This window comes from Lithobates pipiens, unplaced genomic scaffold (genome assembly GCF_037356315.1).
Source record: "Lithobates pipiens isolate NorthernLeopardFrog02 unplaced genomic scaffold, aLitPip1_a1.2 Scaffold_10, whole genome shotgun sequence".
Classification (NCBI taxonomy): domain Eukaryota; kingdom Metazoa; phylum Chordata; class Amphibia; order Anura; family Ranidae; genus Lithobates; species Lithobates pipiens.
The window spans coordinates 160,111,186-160,137,566 of NW_027507686.1; the positions used below are offsets into that span (position 1 = coordinate 160,111,186).

At 42.0% G+C, this 26,381-nt stretch overlaps 1 protein-coding gene across 7 annotated transcripts in view; it reads left to right on the plus strand.

Moving 5' to 3' along the window:
• CHRM1 (cholinergic receptor muscarinic 1) overlaps positions 1–26,381 on the plus strand; it is a 443,365-nt gene that overhangs the window by 198,398 nt on the left and 218,586 nt on the right. The gene's annotated exons all lie outside the window — the stretch shown is intronic.

Sequence of the window (26,381 nt, forward strand, 5' to 3'; positions counted from 1 at the left end):
ATTCAGTGGGGCCCATAGAGATCCTCCATTTGTTGTCTACCAATGCTACTGAAATCATTGGGATTGGAAGATAATCTGTTAATTATACATTTATCATTTAAAATAAATAAAAAAAACAATAATTCTTATGTTACTTATTTTAAAGGGAAAAATTACAACACTTTTAACGTTAATGTAACGTTTTTATGATGGCATTTAACATTTTTATTATAGCAGTCAGGCCGCGTACACACGCGGGGACTGTTCGCCCAACTTTGTCCGTCAAACAGTTTCAGCAAACAGTCCGCTCAAAATGAGCATGGACGGACATGGCCACACACGACGAACGAACAGTTTGCTGAAACCGTGCGCGATGACGTGAACGGCACGTACGACGGGACGAAAAATACGACGTCCTATACACTGCATTATAACTTTCGGCGTGTAAATCCTTTCTGAGCATGCGCGGAACTTAGTTTGACGAACAAGCCTACACACGAGGGGACTGTTCGCTGAAACTGTCCGCTGGAAGCCCACACACGGGCGGACTGTCCGCCGAAACACTGTTCAGCGGACAAAGTTGGCCGAACAGTCCCCGCGTGTGTACGCGGCCTCATTCTACTTAGATCCCTCATCTGGCTTCTCTCCTAAAATTTTTTGCTTACTTAGCCAAACATACCAGCTCTGCCAAAACTTTTCATGTTAGTTTTGGATAGAATGGGAGTGGGTTAGAGCCTCTAACAGATTTTTCCTTTGCTGGTAAAACTTTCACTGGGACAAAAAGTACAGAGAAGTTTCCCCATTTTTGATGTTGATTACATATTTGTTCGCTCGCGGTAGTTCAATGTGTAGGTCGTAAAACGACCTTGTTGTTGTGATGAGAATGACTTTTTTCTTTGGCAAAGTACTCCAATCAAGTTCAGCATTTTTTCAGTCAAGGCATTCTTTAAAATGATAGACAATCTCAAGGCATCCTTTACAATTATGGAAAGCATCGTGGCTCCCCATTCTAAAGTGTAAAAAAGCTATTCTAATTGTTTTACATAATGCAGCAATATCCACACACGTACAACACCCAATGTTAGAGGTGATTTATTCTTTCAAAGCAAATACACCTTTGCACACTGGTATTAACTAGTATTCCAATGTTTCTCTTCTGCCTCAATTTCCCTCCATCAGTCAGCTAATGTGACCCCCATGAAGAGGTACAGAGGCAGAGGAGGGTCAAAAAAAGATGCTGTATAGGCGACAGACCAGTGTCTAGAAATTTGTAATGGTGCTTAGTGAAAATTTGTGACTTTGGGTAACTAAAAGGCAGGCTTCATCCACCCGCTGGCTTGCATACAATTTTTAAACAAAAATGTACCCCTGAAAAAGCCAAGGCACACCTGAAGAGGCCTCAAGACACCCCAGGGTGCCTGGGCACCCGGGTTGAAAAAGGCTGCTCTAATCTATTTTTTTGTTAGTTTGATATCCAAAATTATGAATATGGTGGTAAAGCTCACTCATAGTCTAAGGCCTTATTCACATGGGCCATACATACTACAACATACGCCAATGTGAGGGTCATACCTACCCGCATAGGAATGCACAAATGTTCAGTGCATTCTCGTGCAAGCAGTTTTATTGATGCCAATTGGGACTCAGCAGCATCACAGACATCAATGCTCTATGATTTGCTAGTGAATCCATACATCATACTGGCATGCTTATAGAGTGGCACAGGAGGTTCAGGCACCCCATCTCCTGATATCTAAGGTGAACAAACACATACAAATAGCAGCGTCCTGATCACCGCCAAACCAGCATTCTGATCACCACCATACCTCATACCAATGTCCTGACCACCGCTATACCCCATACCAGCATCTTGATCACGGCCATATGCCATACCATTGTCCTGATCACTGCCATACTCCAAACCAGTGTCCTGATTACTGCCATAACCCATACCCACATCCTGATCAACCCCATATGCCATTCCCGTGCCCTGATCACCGCCAACCACTACACCAGAGTCCTGATCATTGCCATAGCTCATACCAATGTCCTGATCACCATCATACGCCATACCAGCATCCTAATCACTGCCATATGCCATACCAGTATGCTAATTACTGCCATAACACATACTACAGGCACTTCTTAAGCCGGTAAAAGTAATCAGAGTGGCTAACGAGCCACTCAGATTTCTTTTACAGGTGTTGGAAGGAGGTCCCCTCCTCCTTGGCCTTTGGCTCTCTCAAAGGACCGGGTAAGTCGGGTAAGAAAGCAACCAGTGACATCTGGCTCTGGGCACACAATAAGAAGAACTGATGTTGTTCTTCCCACTATGTGATGTTAGAAACCAGAAGATTTTTATCACTTCCGGTTTTGGTTCTTTGTTTACCTGGCCGCTACCGGCCAGGGAAGCAGCCGATCAGACGATCTGTGTCTAGTATGCTGCATCAGAGGCCAGAGGAGAGGTCTGAGTTCTTTATGGAGAAACCCCAGATCTCTCCATAAAGAGGACCTGTTACGTCCCATGCGGTCACAGGGGATGTTGTTCATCCCTTGTGATAGCAATAAAGTTGATCCAAAAAATAATTAAAATTAAAGAGACAGTATAAAAGTGTGTTGTTTTAAAAATAAAATAAATTATAATAAAAAATGTTTAAAGCACCCTTGTCTGCCTGTGTTTGAATGCAAATGCGAACACATGCGTCGATCCCACACACATATGTAAGCGCAGATAGCATCACACGAACATCAGAGTGAGAGCAATAATTCTAGCTCCAGATCTCCTGTGTATCCCTAAGCTGGTAACCTGTAAAGGCTTTTAACCACTTGAGATCCGCGCTATAGTAAAATGACGTGTATAGCGCGGATCTCAATTTTCAGGACTACGTCTATTGACGTCGTCCCCTTTAAGAGTTCCCCGCGCGCTCCCGGGAGCGCGCATCGGGGAAAATCTGTGTTGGCCGTGTCCGCTGGACACAGCCAATCACAGATCGCTGTAAACGGCCAATCACAGCGGCCGTTTACAGCGCGATCGCCTCCTCCAATGGGTGATGATCTCAAATGTAAACAAATGAGATCATCACCCATTGCCAAACGTGTCTCCTCACACAGCGATAGCGTGTGAGGAGACCGAATGTGCCTTGTAAGCTTAAAATTGTCAGTAAACAGATAAAAACCCCACCTGTGCCCAGATCTACCCTGCCAGTGCCCTGCCAGTGCCCAGATCTACCCTGCCAGTACCCTGCCAGTGCCCAGATCTACCCTGCCAGTGCCCACCTGTGCCCACCTGTGCCCACCTGTGCCCACCTGTGCCCGCCTGTGCCCGCCTGTGCCTGCCTGTGCCCACCTGTGCCCACCTGTGCCCACCTGTGCACCGCCAGTGCTCCATCTGTGCACCGCCAGTGCTCGCCAGTGCCCCGCCAGTGCCCGCCAGTGCCCGCCAGTGCCCGCCAGTGCCCGCCAGTGCCCACCAGTGCCAGCCAGTGCCAGCCAGTGCCAATCGGTGCCCATCTGTACCAATCGGTGCCCATCTGTGCCTCAGCAGTGCCCATCTGTGCCGCCTAAGCAGTGCCCATCTGTGCCGCCTCAGCAGTGCCCATCTGTGCCGCCTAAGCAGTGCCCATCTGTGCCGCCTAAGCAGTGCCCATCTGTGCCCATCTGCTGCCTTATCAGTGCACATCCGTGCAATAAATCAGTGCACATCTGTGCCGACCTATCAGTGCCCATCTGCCGACTCAGCAGTGCCCATCTGTGCCGACTCAGCAGTGCCCATCTCTGCCGCCTCAGCAGTGCCCATCTGCCGCCTCAGCAGTGCCCATCTGCCACCTCAGCAGTGCCCATCTGCCACCTCAGCAGTGCACATCCGTGCAATAAATCAGTGCACATCCGTGCAATAAATCAGTGCACATCTGTGCCGACCCATCAGTGCCCATCTGCCGCCTCAGCAGTGCCCATCTGTGCCGCCTCAGCAGTGCCCATCTGTGCCGCCTCAGCAGTGCCCATCTGTGCCGCCTCAGCAGTGCCCATCTGCCGCCTCAGCAGTGCCCATCTGCCGCCTCATCAGTGCACATCCGTGCAACAAATCTGCACATCTGTGCAATAAATCAGTGCACATCTGTGCCGACCCATCAGTGTCCATTTGTGCCACCTCAAAAGCGCCCATCTGTGCCACCTCAATAACGCCCATCTGTGCCACCTCATCAGTGCCCATCAGTGCTACAATGGCTAAACGCGTCTTTTCCGCTGAGGAGGCGTACCAAATTATTTCCGCGGCCGACGAGAGCAACGGGGAGCTCTCCTCTTCCGATTCCTTTTCGGATTCGGATTCTGAAGCCGACGTAACTTATGAGCCAGTCCTCAGCAGTGAAACACTGACTGATGAATCCGAGGAGGAAGATATCCGGCCCATCAAGCGAAGGCGTTCTAGTGAGGCAGTGCCGTCCACCAGCACCGCAGTGCCGTCCACCAGCACCGCAATGCCGTCCACCAGCACCGCAGTGCCCCAGCAAGAAAGGCCAAGTACCAGTGGGGTGTCATCTCAGCCCCAAAGGGTTAGGAGCCATGCTGGCCTTCCCTATGCCCTTCAGAACCCCTTGTGGCTTCCTCCTAATTCAGGAGAGGCCAATGTTCCCCCTTTCACCGCCCAGCCAGGAGTCCAGGTGGACACGGAGAATTTTAGCCCCATCGATTTTTTTAATTTAATTTTTACGGAGGACATGTTGGCGTCAATTGTGGCCCAGTGCAACCTGTATGCACAACAATGTATTTTTCAAAATCCAACCTCCTATTATGCCCGTCCCTACGAATGGAGAGACCTAACGGTGGAGGAGTTCAAGCTTTTTTTAGGCCTCACATTTAATATGGGACTCAACAAAAAAAACCAATTACGTACCTACTGGTCAACCCACCCCCTCCACCACTCACCGCTCTTCTCCGCGGTAATGCCCAGACACAGATATCAGATGATCCTGAGGTTCTTACATTTCAGTGACAATTCCCAATGCCTTCCACGAAATGATCCAAATTTTGACCGCCTTTACAAAATTCGACCAATACTAAATTATTTTTCAGAAATATTCCCCAAATTGTTTACCCCGGACCAACACATATGTGTGGATGAGTCCCTTATTAAATTTAGTGGCAGGCTTAGGATGAAGCAATTTATGCCCAGCAAAAGGGCCCGCTATGGGGTGAAGGTCTACAAATTATGTGACCGAGCCACAGGGTACACATATTCCTTCAAGGTGTACGAAGGGAAGGACACCCAGCTACAGCCCCCTAATTGTCCGGATTATTTGGGATCCAGCGGAAAAATTGTTTGGGACCTCATATACCCCCTACTGGATAAAGGCTACCACCTCTATGTAGACAACTTCTACACATCTCTGCCCCTGTTCCACAACCTTCACCGGAAGAAGACGCCAGCATGTGGCACTGTAAAAAAGAACCGGAAGGGCTTTCCTCAAAGTCTGGTGAACAAGAAGCTGCGGAAAGGAGAAACCGCAAGTCTAAGAAACAAGGAGGTTCTGGCAGTGAAGTGGAGGGACAGAAGAGATGTGTACATGTTATCTTCTATCCACAACGATACCTTCGTGGAAATCCCCAGAAGGAATGGCCCCGTAAAGAAACCCAAATGTATTTCAGAGTATAATTTGTTCATGGGAGGAGTCGACTTCAACGACCAAATGATGGAACCATATCTGGTCTCAAGACGGACATATCATTGGTACAAAAAAGTAGTAATTTATTTTTTTCAATTGGCCATTTACAATTCATATGTAATTTACAGCAACGCCACCCAAAACCCCAAACGTTTCTTTGGCTACCAGGAGGAAGTTTTCACAGTCCTTTTATTCCCAAACGGCCCACCAGAAAATATCCGATCAGACGTTGTAAGTCGACTCTCCGAGCGCCACTTTCCGGATAAAATTCCCCCCACACCAGCAGGCAAAAGACGCCAAAAAAGATGTAAGGTGTGTACCAAAGCAGGAGTCAGAAAAGACACATCTTATTATTGTGCACAATGTCCTTCCCAACCAGGCCTCTGTATAGGCGACTGTTTTCGGCGTTACCATACTTCAATAAATTTTTAGTGAAGTATGGTAAACATAATCCTCAGTTCCTGCCTTCATACACCTTCACACCCCTTATGCCACTGCCTGCTCTGTAACGGACCCTGGCTTGTTATTTGACCACTCTTATGCCTGCCGATTCTGTACATACCGCTGCCTGATCTGGAACTGACCCTGGACTGTTATTCGACCACGCTTCTGCCTAACGATTCTGTACATACCTCTGCCTCATCTGGAACTGACCCTGGACTGTTATTCGACCATGCTTCTGTCTAACGATTCTGTATATATCTCTGCCTGATCTGGAACTGACCTTGGACTGTTTGACCACGATATTTGCCTGCCTCTTGGACTGATCTTGTATTCTGCAACTGGACTAGTGGGATTCAACACGGGGTCTCACATATGTGAGGGGCTCCAGTATAGTTTTTCTGGAAGAAGAAAACAATTTTCTTTGTTTTCTTATTCCTAGATTAGGGTCTGGAGACTCGGAGGCTTCAAAGAGATTTGGGAGGGAGAAGCCTCTACCCCTATCCCCATTCTGTCCTGAACGAGGCTCTACTTTTGTCTGCTGCCTGTAGGACTTACTGCCATTATGCCGCACTGACCACACCACAAGGACCTGCCTACTACCAGGACCAATATTTTTGGCACTGCTGACATCTCTGCACTAACCCTGGACTGTAATATGGACAGTATCCCTGCCTGCTGCCTGAAAAACTGTGTTCGCTGTTGCTGACCAAGTCCCTGCCTGCTGCCTGGACCAGTGATATCCTCCTGTGGACAACTGCGCTTCTAAAACCACAGGTAATCTTTTCTTTACCCTTTGCTCAGCATAATGTATTTGGGGGTGTAATTCTTGGTATGTGCAGGCTATGTGTCCCTGGAACGCCGACGGTGTTTCTTGCATGTTGCGCCTCTGTATTTGGTCAGGCTGTGTAAAAGTCTCACACATGTGGTATCGTTATACTCAGGAGGAGTAGTAGAACGTATTTTGGGGTGTTATTTTTGCTATGTAAATGCTATGCGTTGGAAATATCTTATAAACGGACAACTTTGTGTAAAAAAAAATGCGTTTTCATTTTTTTCCACATTTTCCGAAAACTTCTGGAAAAAAATGAACCATTGAAAAGACTCATTATGCCTCATAGATTATACGTTGGGGTGTTAGCTTTCCAAAATGGGGTCATTTTCTGGACGTTTCCATTGCCCTGGTGTTCCAGGGCCTTCAAAACTGTAATAGGTGATTGAGAAATGAAATGTGTAATTTATGCTCCTAGAATGCCTGAAGGTGCTACTTCAAAATTAGGCCTCTGTATGTGGTCAGGCTGTGTAAAAGTCTCACACATTTGGTATCGTTATACTCAGGAGGAGTAGTAGAACGTATTTTGGGGTGTTATTTTTGCTATGTAAATGCTATGCGTTGGAAATATCTTATAAACGGACAACTTTGTGTAAAAAAAAATGCGTTTTCATTTTTTTCCACATTTTCCGAAAACTTCTGGAAAAAAATGAACCATTGAAAAGACTCATTATGCCTCATAGATTATACGTTGGGGTGTTAGCTTTCCAAAATGGGGTCATTTTCTGGACGTTTCCATTGCCCTGGTGTTCCAGGGCCTTCAAAACTGTAATAGGTGATTGAGAAATGAAATGTGTAATTTATGCTCTTAGAATGCCTGAAGGTGCTACTTCAAAATTAGGCCTCTGTATGTGGTCAGGCTGTGTAAAAGTCTCACACATGTGGTATCGTTATACTCAGGAGGAGTAGTAGAACGTATTTTGGGGTGTTATTTTTGCTATGTAAATGCTATGCGTTGGAAATATCTTATAAACGGACAACTTTGTGTAAAAAAAAATGCGTTTTCATTTTTTTCCACATTTTCCGAAAACTTCTGGAAAAAAATGAACCATTGAAAAGACTCATTATGCCTCATAGATTATACGTTGGGGTGTTAGCTTTCCAAAATGGGGTCATTTTCTGGACGTTTCCATTGCCCTGGTGTTCCAGGGCCTTCAAAACTGTAATAGGTGATTGAGAAATGAAATGTGTAATTTATGCTCTTAGAATGCCTGAAGGTGCTACTTCAAAATTAGGCCTCTGTATGTGGTCAGGCTGTGTAAAAGTCTCACACATTTGGTATCGTTATACTCAGGAGGAGTAGTAGAACGTATTTTGGGGTGTTATTTTTGCTATGTAAATGCTATGCGTTGGAAATATCTTATAAACGGACAACTTTGTGTAAAAAAAAATGCGTTTTCATTTTTTTCCACATTTTCCGAAAACTTCTGGAAAAAAATGAACCATTGAAAAGACTCATTATGCCTCATAGATTATACGTTGGGGTGTTCGCTTTCCAAAATGGGGTCATTTTCTGGACGTTTCCATTGCCCTGGTGTTCCAGGGCCTTCAAAACTGTAATAGGTGATTGAGAAATGAAATGTGTAATTTATGCTCTTAGAATGCCTGAAGGTGCTACTTCAAAATTAGGCCTCTGTATGTGGTCAGGCTGTGTAAAAGTCTCACACATTTGGTATCGTTATACTCAGGAGGAGTATTAGAACGTATTTTGGGGTGTTATTTTTGCTATGTAAATGCTATGCGTTGGAAATATCTTATAAACGGACAACTTTGTGTAAAAAAAAATGCGTTTTCATTTTTTTCCACATTTTCCGAAAACTTCTGGAAAAAAATGAACCATTGAAAAGACTCATTATGCCTCATAGATTATACGTTGGGGTGTTAGCTTTCCAAAATGGGGTCATTTTCTGGACGTTTCCATTGCCCTGGTGTTCCAGGGCCTTCAAAACTGTAATAGGTGGTTGAGAAATGAAATGTGTAATTTATGCTCCTAGAATGCCTGAAGGTGCTACTTCAAAATTAGGCCTCTGTATGTGGTCAGGCTGTGTAAAAGTCTCACACATGTGGTATCGTTATACTCAGGAGGAGTAGAAGAATGTATTTTGGGGTGTTATTTGTGGTATGCACATTCCGTGTGGGAGAAATAAGCTATTACAATGACAATTTTGTGAAAAAAAAAAAAAAAAAAAAAAAATCGTCATTTTGCAAAGAATTATGGGAAAAAATGACAACTTAAAATAACTAACCATGCCTCTTACTAAATACATTGGAATGTCTACTTTCCAAAAAGGGGTCATTTGGGGGGCATTTGTACTTTCCTGGCTTGTTAGGGTCTCAAGAATGGAGATAGGCCTTAGTACATCAGATGTGATCTTTTTTTGCAAATCTTTATGATTTGCACCATAGCTTGTAGACTCTATAAATTTCACACAGATCATATAATATGCAAAAATTTGGGTTATTTTTACCAAAGATGTGTAGTAGTATAAATTGTGGCCAAAATTTATGAAGAAAAATTGCTAATTTGCTAAATTTTGTCACAGAAACGAAGAAAAATTCATTTTTTTTCAAAATTTTCGGTCTTTTTTCATTTATAGCGCAGAAAATAAAAAACCGAGAGGTGATCAAATACCACCAAAAGAAAGCTCTATTGGTATGAAGAAAAGGACAAAAAAATCATTTGGTTACAGTGTTGCATGACTGAGTAATTGTCATTCAAAATGTGAGAGCACTGAAAGCTGAAAATTGGTCTGGGACTGAGGGGGGTTTAAGTGCCCAGTAAGCAAGTGGTTAAAGTGTTGCCTATGGGTATTTTTAGGCACCCCAGTTTAATGCCATTCCATTGATGCAATTATTCAAAGCCTGACATGTTTAGTATCTATTTACACAGTGTAACATCATCTTTTATATTTTACCAAAAAATTGGGTATTATATTGTGTTTTTGTTCATAAAAAAATAATTTAAATGCTTTTTTCCCAAAAAGTTGCGTTTGAAAATCCGCTGCACAAATAGAGCGTGACATAAAAAAATCCAACACCTGCCATTTTTTTTCTAGGGCCTCTACTTAAAAAAATATATCAAGTTTGGGGATTCTAAGTAGTCTACTAGCAAAAAAACCATGCATGATACATTATACAATGATATATGTAGCAGAGAAATGTCAGAATTGGCCCAGCCCGTGCTTCTTGGATGTCGGCCCCCTCTGTGTGGCTGTGAAAAAGTCTCACACATGTGGTATCTCCTCACTCAGGAGGAGTAGCAGAATGTGGTTTGCGGTTTAATTCCCAGTATGCCCACGCTATGTGTGAGAAATATTTTAATAATTGTCAACTTTGTGTAAAAAATATATATTTTCATTTTCTTTCCTATACAGTAAAACCTTGGTTTGAGAGTGACTTGGTTTGACAGCGTTTTGCAAGACAAGCAACATTTTTTACAAAATGATGACTTTATATACAAGCGATGTCTTGATATAAGAGTAGCCTCATGTCACAACTGAGTATAAAAGAGAACAGAGGCGCCTCTAAGTGTAGCAATATGGTTACATTTAATGAAGGTACAACATTTAGAAACGCACATGGTTGATGATTAAAACAGGCACATCTAAGTATGCAGGTATCCAGAGTAAAGCTGTCTACAGACCATCCTCCACACAGCCATAGACGTCGTCCCTTTCACGCTTGGCTCCACAATCGCGCTACTGCAGGGTAGTCTTCCTGGTCACGATTGCAGACTGACAGCAGTAAGAGCCAGTCTATGTGAATCGCTTTACCCCAGATGCCTGCATATTTAGATGTGCCTCTTTTAATCATCAGCCATGTGAGTTGCTAAATGTTGTACCTTCATTAAATGTAACCATATTGCTACACTTAGAGGCGCCTCTCTTCTCTTTTATACTCTGTAGCTCCTGGTGGATTTTGCTTCTAATCCACTATAATCTTTTTTATGGACTACTGTATAAACTAAAGGACTTATGAATAAATGGTTGTGGAACGAATTCCATTATTTCTCATGGGGAGATTTGCTTTGCTATACAAGTGCTTTGGATTACAAGCAAGCTTCCAGAACGGATTATGCTCGCAATTCAAGGTTTTACTGTATTATCCAAAAACTTGTGGGAAAAAAATGACATTTAAAAAGACTCATTATGTCTTTCATAAAATACCTTGGAATGCTTGCTTTCCAAAATGGGGTAATTTTGTGAGTGTTTCCACTGTCCTGGTACTCCAGGGCCTCAAAACATTAGATGTGTTATTTATGTATAGTTTATGCTCCTGGAATGCCTGAAGCTTTTCTTTGGATTTCAGACCCTTCTATGCATCTAGGCCAGGGATGTCCAAACTTTTTTCAAAGAGGGCCAGATTTGATGAAGTGAACATGCGCGAGGGCCGACCATTTTGCCTGACATTCTTTGAACCATTCAAATTCGGTCTAAGTATGTTCGTCCGAGCACTAATACACTTCCCCACAAGAATTCTCTTGCCTTTGTGGCTGTGTGTGGTGAAGAGATGAACTCAAGTGTATTATTTGGATACACTGTATTTATTGGTGTATAACACGCACCTTCACTTTAAGAGGGAAGCTTCAGGAAAAAAAAACTTAAAATGTTAAATAAAGAACTGTGAAGCAAAATGAGGGTCAGTGTCCATCTGCAGACCCACAATTGAAAGGAATGCAGCGCCCACCATTGCCAGGAATGCACCCACCATTGCCAGGGATGCACCCACCATTGCCAGGAATGCACTCACCATTGCCAGGAATGCACTCACCATTGCCAGGGATGCACCCACCATTGCCAGGAATGCAGCCACCATTGCCGGGAATGCAGCCACCATTGCCGGGAATGCAGCCACCATTGCCGGGAATGCTGCCACCATTGCCAGGGATTCACCCGTCATTGCCAGGAATTCACTCACCATTGCCGGGAATGCTTCCACCATTGCCGGGAATGCTGCCATTATTGCCAGGAATGCAGCTCCACAATTGCAGTTGCCAGGAATGCAGCCACCATTGCTAGGAATTCACTCACCATTGCCATTGCCAGGAATGCAGCCACCATTACCATCAGTGCAGCCATGGAGGGCAGGACGAGCGCCAAAGACATCTTACAGGAGAATCTCCTGTTTACACAATGGCCTCTTTAAGAGAAAGTCCCGCCTCCTTTGATGGACAGCACAGTCGTCCAATGGCAGAGACGGGACTTCCTATTACAGAGGCTGCCGTGTAAACAGGAAATTCTCCTCCTGTGTGCACGGCACTCGTCCCGCCTCCTCCCATCTGACGCAGCCGGACTATATATCTTTTGTGGCCCCAGCGCTGGGAGATCGCCGGGGGCCACAAAAGATATATATGTTGAAATAACCAGGCGGGCCGCTCAAAACCGGACGGCAGGCCGCGATTGGCCCACGGGCCGGACTTTGAACATGCCTGATCTAGGCGTTTAAAAAGTCTCACATATGTAGTATTATCATACTCTGGAGGAGTAGCAGAATGTGTTTTGGGGTGTAATTGCAAGTAGATATTTATGCTGTGTGTGAGAATTACCAAAGAAAAAGAATAAGCTATTGCGCTGACTGGAACCCAACTGTCATTTAGTGGGGCACATAAAAGCGCCAGGAGAGTCTGAGAATTTGCTTGTTAAAATTTAAATTTGAGGGGAAAAAGAACACATTTTATTTAATTTCTTAATTTTCCAAAAAACTTTTAAAATGTTTCCAAATTTTACAAAAAAAGGACAGACTGTGTCAAAAACTCACCAAGCCTCTTACTAAATACCTCTAACTTTTTATTTTTCAAAAAGTGGTCATTTCAGCAGTATTTATAATGACCTTGCATTTAGGGCCTCATGAAATAAGATTTGTGTGATTAATTTTCATATATATATATATATATATATATATATATATATATATATACATACATTACCATAGTTTGTACAGGCATACCCCACTTTTAAGTACACAGTGGGGTTTATTTACTAAAGCTAGAAAGTGCAAAATCAGGCTCAATTTTGCATTGAAACCAATGAGATTCCAGGTTTTATTACCAAAGCTTAATTGAACAAGCTGAGGTTAGAGGCTCATTGGTTTATATGCAGAAGTGAGCTTAATTTTGCACTTTCTAGCTTTAGTAAATAAACCCCATTGTGTACTTAAAAGTGGGGTATGCCTGTAGACGCTATAACTTTCATGCAGACTAAATAATATGCACTGTTTTGGGTTATTTTTACCAATTATGATTATTTAATTGCAAACTTTTATAACAAAAACTAAGAAAAAAAGTTTAGTTTTTCAATTTTTCAAAATTGTCTGCATTTTTTAATTTATATAACAAAAAATAACAAACCCCAGTGGTGACTAAATACCACAATAAGAAAGCTCTATCTGTCTAAAAAAAAAAAAAAAAAGATAAAAAAAAATCATATTGGTACAGTGTTGCATGCCTGAGTAATTGTCACTCAAATTGTGACTGCGCTGAAAGCAGAAAATTGGCCTAGAATGGAAGGGGGTGAAAGTGTTTGGACTTTAGGCGGTTAAAAAAAAAATCAAACCTACTAGACATGGGCAGAATGGAAAAATGTGTTTAGTTTGGTTTCGGATAGATTCATTATGTTACTAATTTAGTTTAGTTCTAGAATTTGTTTTGTTTCATGGCCGGTGATTGGGGGGTCTGTGGGCAGGGGGCCTATCGAAATCGGGAAGCCCCTTTAACAAAGGGGGCCCTCAGATCCTGACTCCCCTATGTGAATGAGTGTGGGTACATAGTACCCATAAGCTCCATACACACTATTTGATTTTATGCAGATTTTTGTCTTCAGATTTACCAACACCATGTAGTGCAAGTGCCTGCCTGATTGCATACAAATTGAAACTCTTAAGGTTTGACCTCATATTATATGGTTTTGGTAAATCTGAAGACAAAAATCTGCAGAAAATCTAATAGTGTGTATGGGGCTTTACCCATTCACCAAAAAAAGTAAAAGAGTAATAAAAACACAGAGACAGTTTTTGACAATTCCTTTACAAAAAAAAATAAAAAAATTGTGTCCGCCCAGGTAAATCTATTGTCAATCACCTCGCCCGCCACACCCGAAAAAAAAGAAGAAGCTCTTGGCGACATGAATGCTCACAGGCTAAGCCGTTTGACATTTCTTATATAGGTAAGGGGCAGAGCCACCTGGCTACATCACCTGGTGGCACTTCCCCCCCTTCTGACATCACAGACCGGTGCTAGCTGCGTCCATGATGTCTGAAGGGGCAGTGCCACCAGGTGACATAGCCAGGTGGCCACGACCCTTACCTATAGAAGAACTGTCAAACGGAGGAGCCTGCAGTAGGCAGCTAGCCTTCTTGTTGGCGAGAGTGTCTTTTTTTTTGGGGTACGGCAGGTTGCCTGATTGATGATGGATTTACTTTGGGGGACACTGTTTTTTTTTATTTTTAATAAAGGATTTGTCAAAAACTGTCTCTGTGTTTTATATTACTTTTTGACACTTTTTTTGGTGAATGGGTAGTACCCCCTACTCCAGGGATATGCAATTAGCGGACCTCCAGCTGTTGCAAAACTACAAGTCCCATCATGCCTCTGCCTCATGGGACTTGTAGTTCTGCAACAGCTGGAGGTCCGCTAATTGCATATCCCTGCCCTACTCATTCACATGTTAAAGCAGGCTTACGGATTCCGATAAGCCCCCTGCTCGCAGACCCCCACAACCATTGGCCACGGTTGTGGGGATTAGGCCCTTGTCCCCATCAACATGGTGCTTTAGGGTGAGGGGTGAGGGGCAGAGCCCCCCTGCCCCAAAGCACCCACCACCCCCATGTTGAGGGCATATGGTCTGGTATGGTTCAGGAGGGGGGAGGCGCACACTCCCTGCCCCCCTTTCCTGACCTGCCAGGGTGCATGCTCAGATAAGGGTCTCTTATGGATTTTTTTTATTTTTATATTTGACAGTTTTTTAAGAACAAATTCTATTGCCGGGCAATGCCGTCATTCTTTTCTTTACATTCCTCTGTCAGTGGGGAAGACAGCTGACAGATGATAAGTCAACGGTTGTAAAGGATGCGGGGGGCGGCTTCCCAGCCTGCTGCTTAACAAGCAGCTATTCTTCACACAGAATTTGAATCGGTCAATCGTATTTTGACCGATCCAAATTCTAACCACTCTGAATTAGTTAGAAAACAAATAAATAAAACAAATTTAAAACGGATTTCAACTAAATTTGTTACTATTTATTACTATTTCATACAGTGATTTCATTAATTTGGAGATTCTGATATTTTATTAAGTAAGATCAAACTTTCATTACATAGAAGTAAAAGGCATATAGGTACCATATAAAGCTTCAGACTCCGGGATCGGCAGCCATCTTAGTGAGTACACTCCTATTCTTTTTTTGCTATGTTGTTAAAAATGGCTTGTTTTTTCATTTTTAAAGCTTTATATGGTACCTATATGCCTTTTTATTTCTATGTAATGTATGTTTTAGACATGTGCAATTCGTTTCCGACCGATTACAAATTCATCGTTTTCTTTGTGATTCCGTCTCTTCTTTTCACTTCTTGGTTTGTTTTATATGTAAATTTGGTGCTGCACCCTATATAATATATAATTTGGGAGGATAATTTATATCGACCTGCGTTGTTGGCTGCCAGCGTTACTCACTCTGGTGCTGACTGTTACTCTGCATACTGTTGTCCTCTATTTGGTGGAAAAAATACACAAACACGTGGGTATAATCCCGAAGGCATCTAATTTCAGCACTCCGCTGGCTACTCACATTTACCGGATGCTTCCCCACCTCTTCCCTCCCAGGGTCCGTGGCTGCGCCCCAGGTGGCAGTGTGCCTGCACCTGCCCAGGATCGGCTCTGAGTGTCTGCTTCGGGGGGGCACTTGGCCCCCCTTGCCCCCCTTACCCTCCCTTCTGGACGCCCATGTCCCTGGACTTTATTATATTACATTATATAATATTTGTTCCTAAAGGGACAATCTCATATATATTCACTTGTATTTATGCTGAAAGGTTTTTTTGCTTGTTTGTTTTCTTGTGATTTTCCGTCTCTTCTTTTTACTTGTTGGTCTGTTTTTTACTGTAATTCGGTGCTACACCCTATATATAAGTATACCAATTGCTGGATACATGAAATGTTTTTTCACTTTGTTTGTGTTGAGGTTTAGGATCAGGTGAATATATGTTTACCTCTTGTAAAACTGTGCAGGTGTTATAATATCCTTTATTAAAATTTTGCCTAGGCATGGAACCAGTCAGGTTATTGCATTGCAGTTTAATATACTCCTGTTTTAACAAGCTGACAATAAAAGCTGTTTGATTGTTCGTAAGTATTTAGTGGACCCAGAGGTGCAACATAAGAATAATCCTTGCTTTTCTTCTGCCTGATTCTCAAATTAAAGAGCAGTGTTTTTTCCATCATTGGCGACGGAGTGCCAGCTGCTTCATTCACTGTACTGAGAGCCAAGGAAAGCAGGTTTGAATGTTATGCCATTTACAGATAATTGAGTTAATTTCTACTTCATTCATGCACATCATAACAGCAATACTTAAAACCTCTCTGGACTCTTCAGACCTCTCTATCACCATGTCTCACATTTTCCTTTTCTTCCAAAATACTTTGGGCAACACAATCACTAAGAATTGGCAAATCTTTCAACAAATTCCCTGTTTGATCATCTTCATTTATTAAATTTGCCAGGGAACTACTAACTGTAACTCTTTGTTCTACTTTTTGTTACTAAACCCAGGACCCTGCATTCACTATATCTGGTCTCCCACAGTACACAGAACATGGAAATGTAATTATTTTAGTGAATATAAACTGCTAAATATTTTTTATCATCAGCAGTATATAGCAGTCTTGTGACTTCTATCAGTGCCCAACCGAGCACTGGTTAAAGTAGGAGTGTTCGTTCGCCTCGGACTGTCCTATGAGGCTGCATGACCCCTGACTACCTGTCTGCGCAGTACTGATTGGCCCTGTGTTGATCACATGCACTCCCCCCCCCCCCCCCAAAAAAGAAAAATCTCTAACAATACACACCAAACTGAGCATGTCCAGAGTGTCTCCTAGGGCTCTGTTCTATCAGCAGATGGATTGGGGACAGTAAAAGAAGGGGCTGATCAGAGAAAACAGGATTAAACAGCCTTTTTACACAATGAGGAGGGATAACTCATTAGATTTCACAGTGAGTATAACAAGCATACTTTACTGCATATACAGACTGATTTTACTGTTGTGGGTTTAGTAACACTTTAACACATTACAACTAACTTTTTTTCTATCTGTAATATGACTTCATTTTAAGAGCAGGCATGTACTGGCCATTGGGACTACCGGGAGTTTCCTGGTGGGCCGATGGCTCAGTGGGCCACTCTGATGTAAGGGGGCTGGTGATGGGCCACTCTGATGTAAGGGGGTGCTGATGGGACACTCTGATGTAAGGGGGCTGCTCATGGGACACTCTGATGTAAGGGGTGCTGATGGGACACTCTGTTGTAAGGGGGCTGGTGATGGGACACTTTGTTGTAAGGGAGTGCTAAAGGGACACTCAAAATGTATGTGGGCCGGTCTGGATGAAGTCCAGGGCCAAATTTCTGTCCCAGTCCAGCCCTGTTTAAGAGTGGCTACTTTAAGTAGGAACATAACCACCCTTTTTTGCTCACTCTAAAGATGGAATAGAGACAATGGGCTATGGGATTTGTATGGTGCATAGAGCAATGCACATGACTAAAACTAACGTGCACTGCTTGTTCCAAACAAATGGAAGTGAAGGGAAAAGGAAAGGCTTTTAAATATACATACACTATATTGTCAAAAGTATTTGAATGCCTGTCTTTACATGCACATGAATCCCAGTCTTATTCCGTAGGGTTCAATATTAAGTTGGCCCACCCTTTGCAGCTATAACAGCTCCAACTTCTCTGGGAAGGCTGTCTACAAGGTTTAGGAGTGTGTCTATGGGAATGTTTAACCATTCTTCCAGAGGCCTGGCTCCCAGTTGGCACTCTAATTCATTCCAAAGGTTTTCTATCAGGTTGAGGTCAAGGCTCTGTGCAGGCCAGTCAAGTTCCTCCAACCCAAACTCACTCATCCATTTCTTTATGGACCTTGCTTTGTGCACTGGTACAAATCATTTGGTGGAGGGGGATTGTAGTAAGGGGGCTTGGCCCCTTAGTTCCAGTGAAAGAAACTCTAAAGACATCAGCATACCAAGACATTTTGGACAATTTCATGCTCCCAACTTTGTGTGAACAGTTTGGGAATGCCCCCCTTCCTGTTCCAACATGACTGTGTACCAGTGCACAAAGCAAGGTCCATAAAGACATGGATTAGCAAGTTTGGGGTGGAGGAACTTGACTGGCCTGCACAGAATCCTGACCTCAACCTGACAGGACATCTTTGGGATGAATTACAGCGGAGACTGCAAGCCAGGCCTTCCAGACCAACATCACCGCCTGACCTAACAAATGCACTTTTGGAAGAATGGTCAAACATTCCCATAGACACACTCCTAAACCTTGTGGGCAGCCTTCCCAGAAGAGTTAAAGCTGTTATAGCTGCAAAGAGTGAGCCAACTCAATATTGAATCCTATGAACTAAGACTGGGATTCCATTAAAGTTCATGTGCATGTAAAGGCACCGGTTTAAAATATTCCTTTCAGTCACTGATCCAGTACTATTTATTCCTCCCCTGATTAACAAGGCACATGCATTCATTTACCTATTTCCACTCTTTGTTACTTTAAAGAGACAGTCTCTTTGGCCATTCAAGTATTGTTGGAAGTCTTTTATGAGCTTGTTTTATCAGCATTCCCTATTTTTTGTGACTTTGTACAGGAGTTAAAGAGATTGTAAAGGCTGCATTTTTTTAAAATTAAAATAATAAACATGTATGTACTGCTCTTGGTTTTGCACAGAGCAGCCCCAATCTTCCTCTTCCCTGGACCCCAGCCAAAGCTCCTGGCTCTTCCCGCCCAACCACTGCCCCCATAGCAAGCCACTTCCTATGGGGGAACTTGTGCGTGCTCACTTCCCAGCCCCACTCTGAATGTCCATAAGAGTGGAATAAAGTGTAATTCTCTAGAAAAATCCTTATAACCAAAGTCCCTTATTTTTAGAATTATATATATAAAGTAGCATATTTACATGTTCTCTTTTATACCTGGTAATCCTATCAGATGCAAATGTTCATACATCCATGAGTTGATGATCTCAAAGAAACAAAGTAAAACTTTTTTATTTTATTTTTTATTTTACTGTCATGTCTTGTAAATAGGAAAATATTTCAAATTTCTAAATGCTCTTTGGATGAACTTTGTGCTTCTGTTTTAATTTTGTAACCATGTATGTCTTCCTTTTATGTTGAGCTATTTTTTGTAGTATGCTGCACTGACCATCTTAATCTCCCTTGATATTAAAATTCCGCACGTTATGGCTGCCATTGTAATTGTTGCCTATGAAATCGCCTTTCCTCTAGTCCGAAGTCATGACCTTATATCATGTGTACATCTATGGTGATGACTTAGCCCAGAGCGTCTTTTTTACAGAAAATAAATAGATTCATATAGGGTTATCATTCTTCTTGTATGTACCTTTCTTCCTGGCATAAACAAACTTAGCTTTTCCTCATTTCTAAAAAAAAAAAAAAAATTAAATATTCCATTCCACTTAGTTTTATTTTATGACTCTGAACTCCTTCCAATACTGTGAAGGCTTTTTTTTGTTTGTTTTTAAAGCATAAATGTACGACATGTACAAAATGAGTAACAACGCACTTCTGGAAGTAGACCAAAAGGCTTAATTTGAAGTGCTGCCCTGCACACAGTGGAATAATATGCCATGGCTAAACAGAAATTAATGGAGCTGTTCACAATGCACATTATGATACATAGCAGTGCTCCTTCCATTGTCATCAGGCATTCACATTCTGCTTTAGCTCTTACAAATGCAGGTTGCATTTAAAAGGAATGTCTATAGATTTTATTTTTTTTCTGTATAAAAATGTATTGAATTTAATTTTGATAAATATTTAGAAAATTAAGGGAAATTAAAACAAAATGATTTTGTGTTTGTCTGCGTATGGTTAGATTATTGAATTGGTCACCACTATAATTTACTAACCTATATGAATGTTCACTTTGCAAAGGGAACTTATACAGGCATATCCCACTTTTAAGTACATAATGGAGTTTATTTACTAACGCTAGAAAGTTCAAAATCAGGCTCACTTCTGCATAGAAACCAATAAGCTTCTAACCCCAGCTTCTTCAATTAAGCTTTGGTAAAAAAAAAACTGGAAGCTCGTTGGTTTCTATGCAGAAGTGAGCCTGATTTTGCACTTTCTAGCTTTAGTAAATAAACCCCATTGTGTACTTAAAAGTGGGGTATGTATGTACTTTGGAAAGAAAAAATTCACTTTTCGAAGTGTTCATTTAGTAAATAAAACTGGGGTTGATTTTCTAAAACTGGAGAGTGTAAAATCTGGTGTAGCTCTGCATAGAAACGATCAGTCCAATTTTTTTGTCAAAGTTTGATTGAACAAGCTGAAGTTAGAAGCTGATTGGCTACTATGCAGAGCTGCGCCAGATTTTGCACTCTCCGGTTTTAGTAAATCAACCCCATTGTGTTGTATTTTTGTCTATGGCTTGAAGTTTATTTGTATGATTTATTGATTGATGCACAATGCTGCTTAAAAAAAAATAATAGCAATGATGAGTATAACAAATGTACAAGCTTCGGTAAACCATTTTTACAGTAGTTATCATAACTTATGTTCTTTGTTTTGCAATTGCATTTTTTTTCCAATATTTATTTTGTGACTATCAAGGTAAAAACAGTGAAATTGGCAGGAATATATTCAATCCAGTTAACTAGAGGTAACTGACATCACTGAGCTTAATAAGTTGCAATGAAATGGCATCTTGTAATCATATTTAGTTTATTATGAAAATGCCCCGCAAATGTTACCCTGTAAGCCTTTCCCATTAGTCAGTATACTTTATAGTGCATGCAGAATGACTTACATGTGTCAATGTTTAAATGCCTATAATGACTATAATTGTGTTTCTTTCTATTTGCTCTAAACATAACAACGTGGTTCATAGGACAGTGCACACTCTCGATAGTCAATGTGTAATGGGTTCATACTAGAATGAAGATATACATGAAAACCATTTACTTACATCAAGTCAAGTCTGTAATGAATATATTGCTCAATGAATTATGCACTATAAAAGGCTAAACCAAACATTTAAGCAAGTAAGAAACACGCATTTTATAAATTAACATTTTAAAAAATTCGAAGAACTAACTGAACTAAAGATACAGTCATAAATTTGCCTGTGATAATTTTCAATGGAATGTACTGCTTCGTTTCCAGGACAGCATAAACGTTGCTATACTATATTTCAATACTAATTTACAAATTTAATACTTTTTCCTGAAAGAGCTTCATAAAGGTAAAGGTTTAGATATGAAACACTCAGCAACTGCCATACCAATTGTCTCTATTGCTTTCGTCGGGCCAGAGTTTGAGAAAGCCCAAAATAGGACTGTTCCCATCAGAATCCTTTTTGTGTGGCTAGGCAGTAGAAACAGTAGCAGTAGAAACATGCATTCAATTCCTACTTTATTATGTTTGTAATAAAGATTGTAAATAACACAGAGGTATCTGGCAATATTATTACCGTGTGCTCAGCCCAGGGGCAGGGGGGTGGGCAATATATTGATCACAGCACAGCAGCCCACCTCCCAGTGCGTAGTTGTCAGCCAGGAAGGTGGGGTCACTCAATACTGAGCTGGGGAGCATTTCCAGGGTGTGAATTGATTTAGTCAGCTACAACTGATATGTATGTCTAGGACACCATGCTTCTCTTTAAAAACCAAATAGCAAAATGAAAATATTCAGCCATTTACAATTTTTTTCTAAATTACATAAAAATCATAACCGTACAGCTTACAGTTCACAGGATAGAAGCATGTTTGTATATATAGGAAAGTGAGGTCTTTTGGCAGTCTACTTCCTAATGTTCAACCACTGCTTCTACACAGTTACTCAGAGTTCCCCTAAGAATAAAATTTAGTTAAAGAAAAAAAATTATGTTTGGAGTAAATTCGGATATGCCCCCAGTCAAGCCTTTAGAGATGAAGCTGGTCAGGTCTGACCAAACATTAGACAGAAGGGGTGCATTGTGTTGGGGAACCCCTTAATGTTTAGCGTGAATCTCAACTATCTCAACAGATTGTCAACTTGAAGTTGCCAGACATTGTCCTTGCCTTCTGAACAACTTGAAGCACAATTTTAGGAAATATGTATTACTCCCAATGTTATTAAAGATGCAGAAGTGGAGAATAATTCCCTCCCCTTCCCCTCCTATATACCTTTTATGTTCTTCCCTTACTATATAATACTTACTATAAACATACTTTAGAAGTTATGGTCAAAACTTTAAAATCATATATTTTATTTTAGACATATTTATATTTTCTTGGGATTAAAATGTTTAAAACTCAGCTATAAGGGTCCTTTCACACGGGGCGGATCAGTTCTGATCCGCCCCGTGGATGTCCGTTTGCTCAGCGGGGATCACTCCGCCGATCCCCGCTGAGCAGGGAGATGACAGGTCTGTCTCCGCACACTGTGCAGGGACGGACCTGTCACAGCGCCGCTCTCCCCTATGGGAGATCGGATGACGACGGACCGCAGTGCCCGTCGTCACCCGATCCGATCCGCAGACGGATGGAAAAATAGCTTTTTCCTCCGTCACACTTTTTCGGATCGGAGCGGGTCGGATGTCAGCGGACATGTCACCGCTGACATCCGACGCTCCATAGAGCTCTATGGAGCACCCGTTCAGGTCCGCCTGAAAAACTGACAGGCGGGCCTGAACGGGACGTTAGTGTGAAAGGGGCCTAAGAATGTTTTCAAATTCTAAAATATATAAGGCCATTTATTGTCATTCCCACGAGAATATCTTGAAATTCTTCTTTGCTTTGTATCATCCGTACTTCAATATGTCTACTTTTTATTTCTGGTATCACATAATTTGTCTTATATTCTGTACATGTAATTTATTTTAACATAAAATAAAAAAATTTGAACGAGAAGATGCAGAAGTGATACCAAAATTCCTGTTACTATACATTTTTTACCCTATCCTAATACATACTTCTGTAGAATTGAGCTTTTTAAACCAGGAAAGGCACCTGGATAAAGTGATTGTGATACTTTTTAACAAGATATCCAATGATACATATTTTATAGTGGGATGTATAGCTCTTCTCTACCTAGAAAGTCCCACTTTTCTTTTTTCATATAAGATAATTTAAATAACCATTCTTTGCAAGGATTAGAGTATTTACCTACTTTGGGTGACCTGTGATTGAAGATCCATTTCAATATTTTAATGAATAAGGTTTTCTTACATCTCTTTAGAGTGTATGTAACTCAGATATGTGGAAAATATTTGTGATACTTTGTGTCTGAATTTGACCTATAGATTGGTGATCATTTGCCTATTTTCATAGTTGCTGACTGAAACTACCTACAGGCATGACCAGATTACTTACACAAGTGATCAGATTATTGGCAGGAGTGTAATACCAGGGACAGAACAATAATGTCATGGGACAGAGTAATATATTTGTATTAGACAACAGCTTGTCTTTCTGAACCTTAGGATATATTGGCCAACAATCCAATGGATTGTGAGTATTACATTTTTTCTAGTTTTTCAAAGTGTTTCTCTTGTTGGGGAGCTTTCCCTTAACGTCCTTTTCCCGAGTGACACACAGGAGAAAAGCAAGATAAAATCTCTCCAGAGTAAAAAGAAATATTCCATTGGGGACACGTGTCAGCAGAACAGTTATTCCCAGATTTCTTCCTCACCTATTCTAATGGCAACAACTGTAAAATTTCCTGGATTTCCAATCAATTTCTATATGAATAAATAAAAAATGTGAATCCGATCAGCAGGGACACAGGGAACCATAACACTGATTGGTTTAAAAAAAAAAGCATTTGCCTTGCTTACCATGCTTCATGGTGCCTATTAAGCAAGCCATACATGGATCAAAATTAAGCCAGTTTAGCATGTACCAGATGAATTTTGATCCATGTATGATCTAGCTGGTTGTACCAAGTCAGTCTATTGATCGACTTGTGTACAACCAGCCTATCAGGTTATCCTATTAGCTATAGCCAGCAACACTGCTCATTGTATTCTGACAGCGGGGAAGGCTCCCGCCAGCAGAATACAATAGCACAGTGAGAGGATTGGGGGAATCCTATTGTATTCTGCTGGCGGGAGCCTTCCCCGCTGTCACATTGAATGTGTGGATGGAGGAATGAGCAAATTTATTTTGTTCATCCCACCGGTTGAACGAAAAAAAGGAATCATGTATGGCTTCACTTATATTGTAAAACCAACATGTGCATTTTGTTTTATTTATGTGTATAAGCCCTTTTTTCTTTTTTTTGCGCAAAATGGTAATCCCAAACATCAAACTGACATTTTAAGCCACTGGCTTCTATGTATGTGTTTCTGTATGTAGATTTGGCACTGAAGATAAAGCAAAGTTACATGACATATGTAAAATATTTATACATAACAATGTTTTATGCATAACTGAAAAAATATGCTGAGCAAGAATGCTATTGAACATTATCAGGGCTATGACACCATGGATGTCATATGAACAATTTCATAACTTGCATTCCTGATGCAATTTAAATGGAAAGTTAGGCAAGGGCCATCCAACGGTGACTTTGTAATTCAGTTCTAACCAATGCTATATAAATCCTTAGAACCTGACACTGTCTACATAGATAAAAATTGAGTTGCTCATGCATTTTAAATTGCTAGCAGTTAAGTCATTTAAAGTGGTTCTAAGGGCTTAAAGGAGTTGTGAAGGCAGAAGGTTTTTCATATTAATGCATTCTATGCATTAAGATAAAAAAATCTGTGTGTTGCAGTCCCCCAGCTCCCCTTATACTTATCTGAGCCCATGTCTATCCAGCAATGTCCACGAGTGGCTTGGCCATCCAAGATGCTCCTCCTGATTAGCTGAGACACAGCAGCACCGCCATCAGCTCCCGCTGCTGTCAATCAAAGTCAGTCATCCAATAGGTAAAGAGAGGGGGCGGGCCGGGGCTCAGTGTCTGAATGAACACAAGGAGCTGTGATTCAGCTCGGGTGCCCCCATAACGAGCTACTTGAAAGGAGGGAGGGACCAGGAGCACAGAAGAGGGACTTAAGAAAAAAGAGGATCTGGGCTGCTCTGTGCCAATCCACTGAAGCAGAGCAGGTAAGTATAACATGTTTGTTATTTTTACAGAAAAAAAAGAGACTTTGCATTAAGGTAAACTTCTGTATGCTGCTCCCCCCTTAGCATTCCCTTATGTGGCCAGTGATGTGCACGGAAGCAGAGGCTCTCTGGTTTCTCTCTTCTCATTGGCTCACACAATGCCCCTCCCCACTGCTGTCAATCAAAGCCAAAGAAGAGAGGATGGGGGCAGGGCCAAGCCACACTCTGTGTGGGAATGGACACACAGAGCTCAGTTTGGGAGTGTGTCTGCTCAATTGCCCCCATAGCAAAAGGCTTGCTTTTGGGGGCACTCAGCAGGGGGAGGAGCAAGGACCACCGGTGGGGGACCCAAAAAGTAGCAGGATCGGGGCTGCTGTGTGCTAAACCATTGCACAGCGCAGGTAAGTATAACATGTTTGTTATTTTTTGTAATATTTCCTTTAGAATTACTTTACATGCTCTATAAACAAATGGAGTAAATTCATCTCTATGGTGTATGTAGCGCTGGCTCCTGACGAGCAGGCACTATGGTTTTTTATAAAGTTAATTTGGGTTTTGGGGCTATTTCTCTAAATTTCTGGTTTCAGTTCCAGTCCAGCTGGGTTGCACTGGGTTCTCCTTGACCGCAGGTGTCGCTGTCACCACTGACAAGAGTAGAAACGCAGTCTAGCTGGGTGTATTGAATGCCACTGTTCTCTTGGAACCAGCCCAGTGGAAGTGTTCTCCTGCTCTGCATTCTGGGGGGTGGTATTTAAGGTACCGATGCCACGTGGTTTGAGGTTCCATCTTTTATTTTCTGTCTGTTTGGTTCTGGTGGTCCTCCTGACTCAGCCCCATGGCCCTCCTGGCCTGGGGCATGGAACCATACATCCCGAGTCTCGGGGCCGGCTGGCCCAAGGCAATGCAACTGCAGGGACAGGCCCAAGTGGACTTCGGGGCCTATTGATCCAAGGGTGGTCCAGTGCCATCTCATCTGAAGGGAGAGGCCCAGCAACTGAAGAACCCCAAGGGAGGACACTTCAGGAGAAGGCAGCGCGCAAGGCTGGCTTCTCTGAAGGAGCCTGGAGGCTTAGTTGAAGGACGCAACCTGGATCCACACTCATATGGTATCGCCAGATCGGCTGAGAGAACCTGGTATCGTATGATA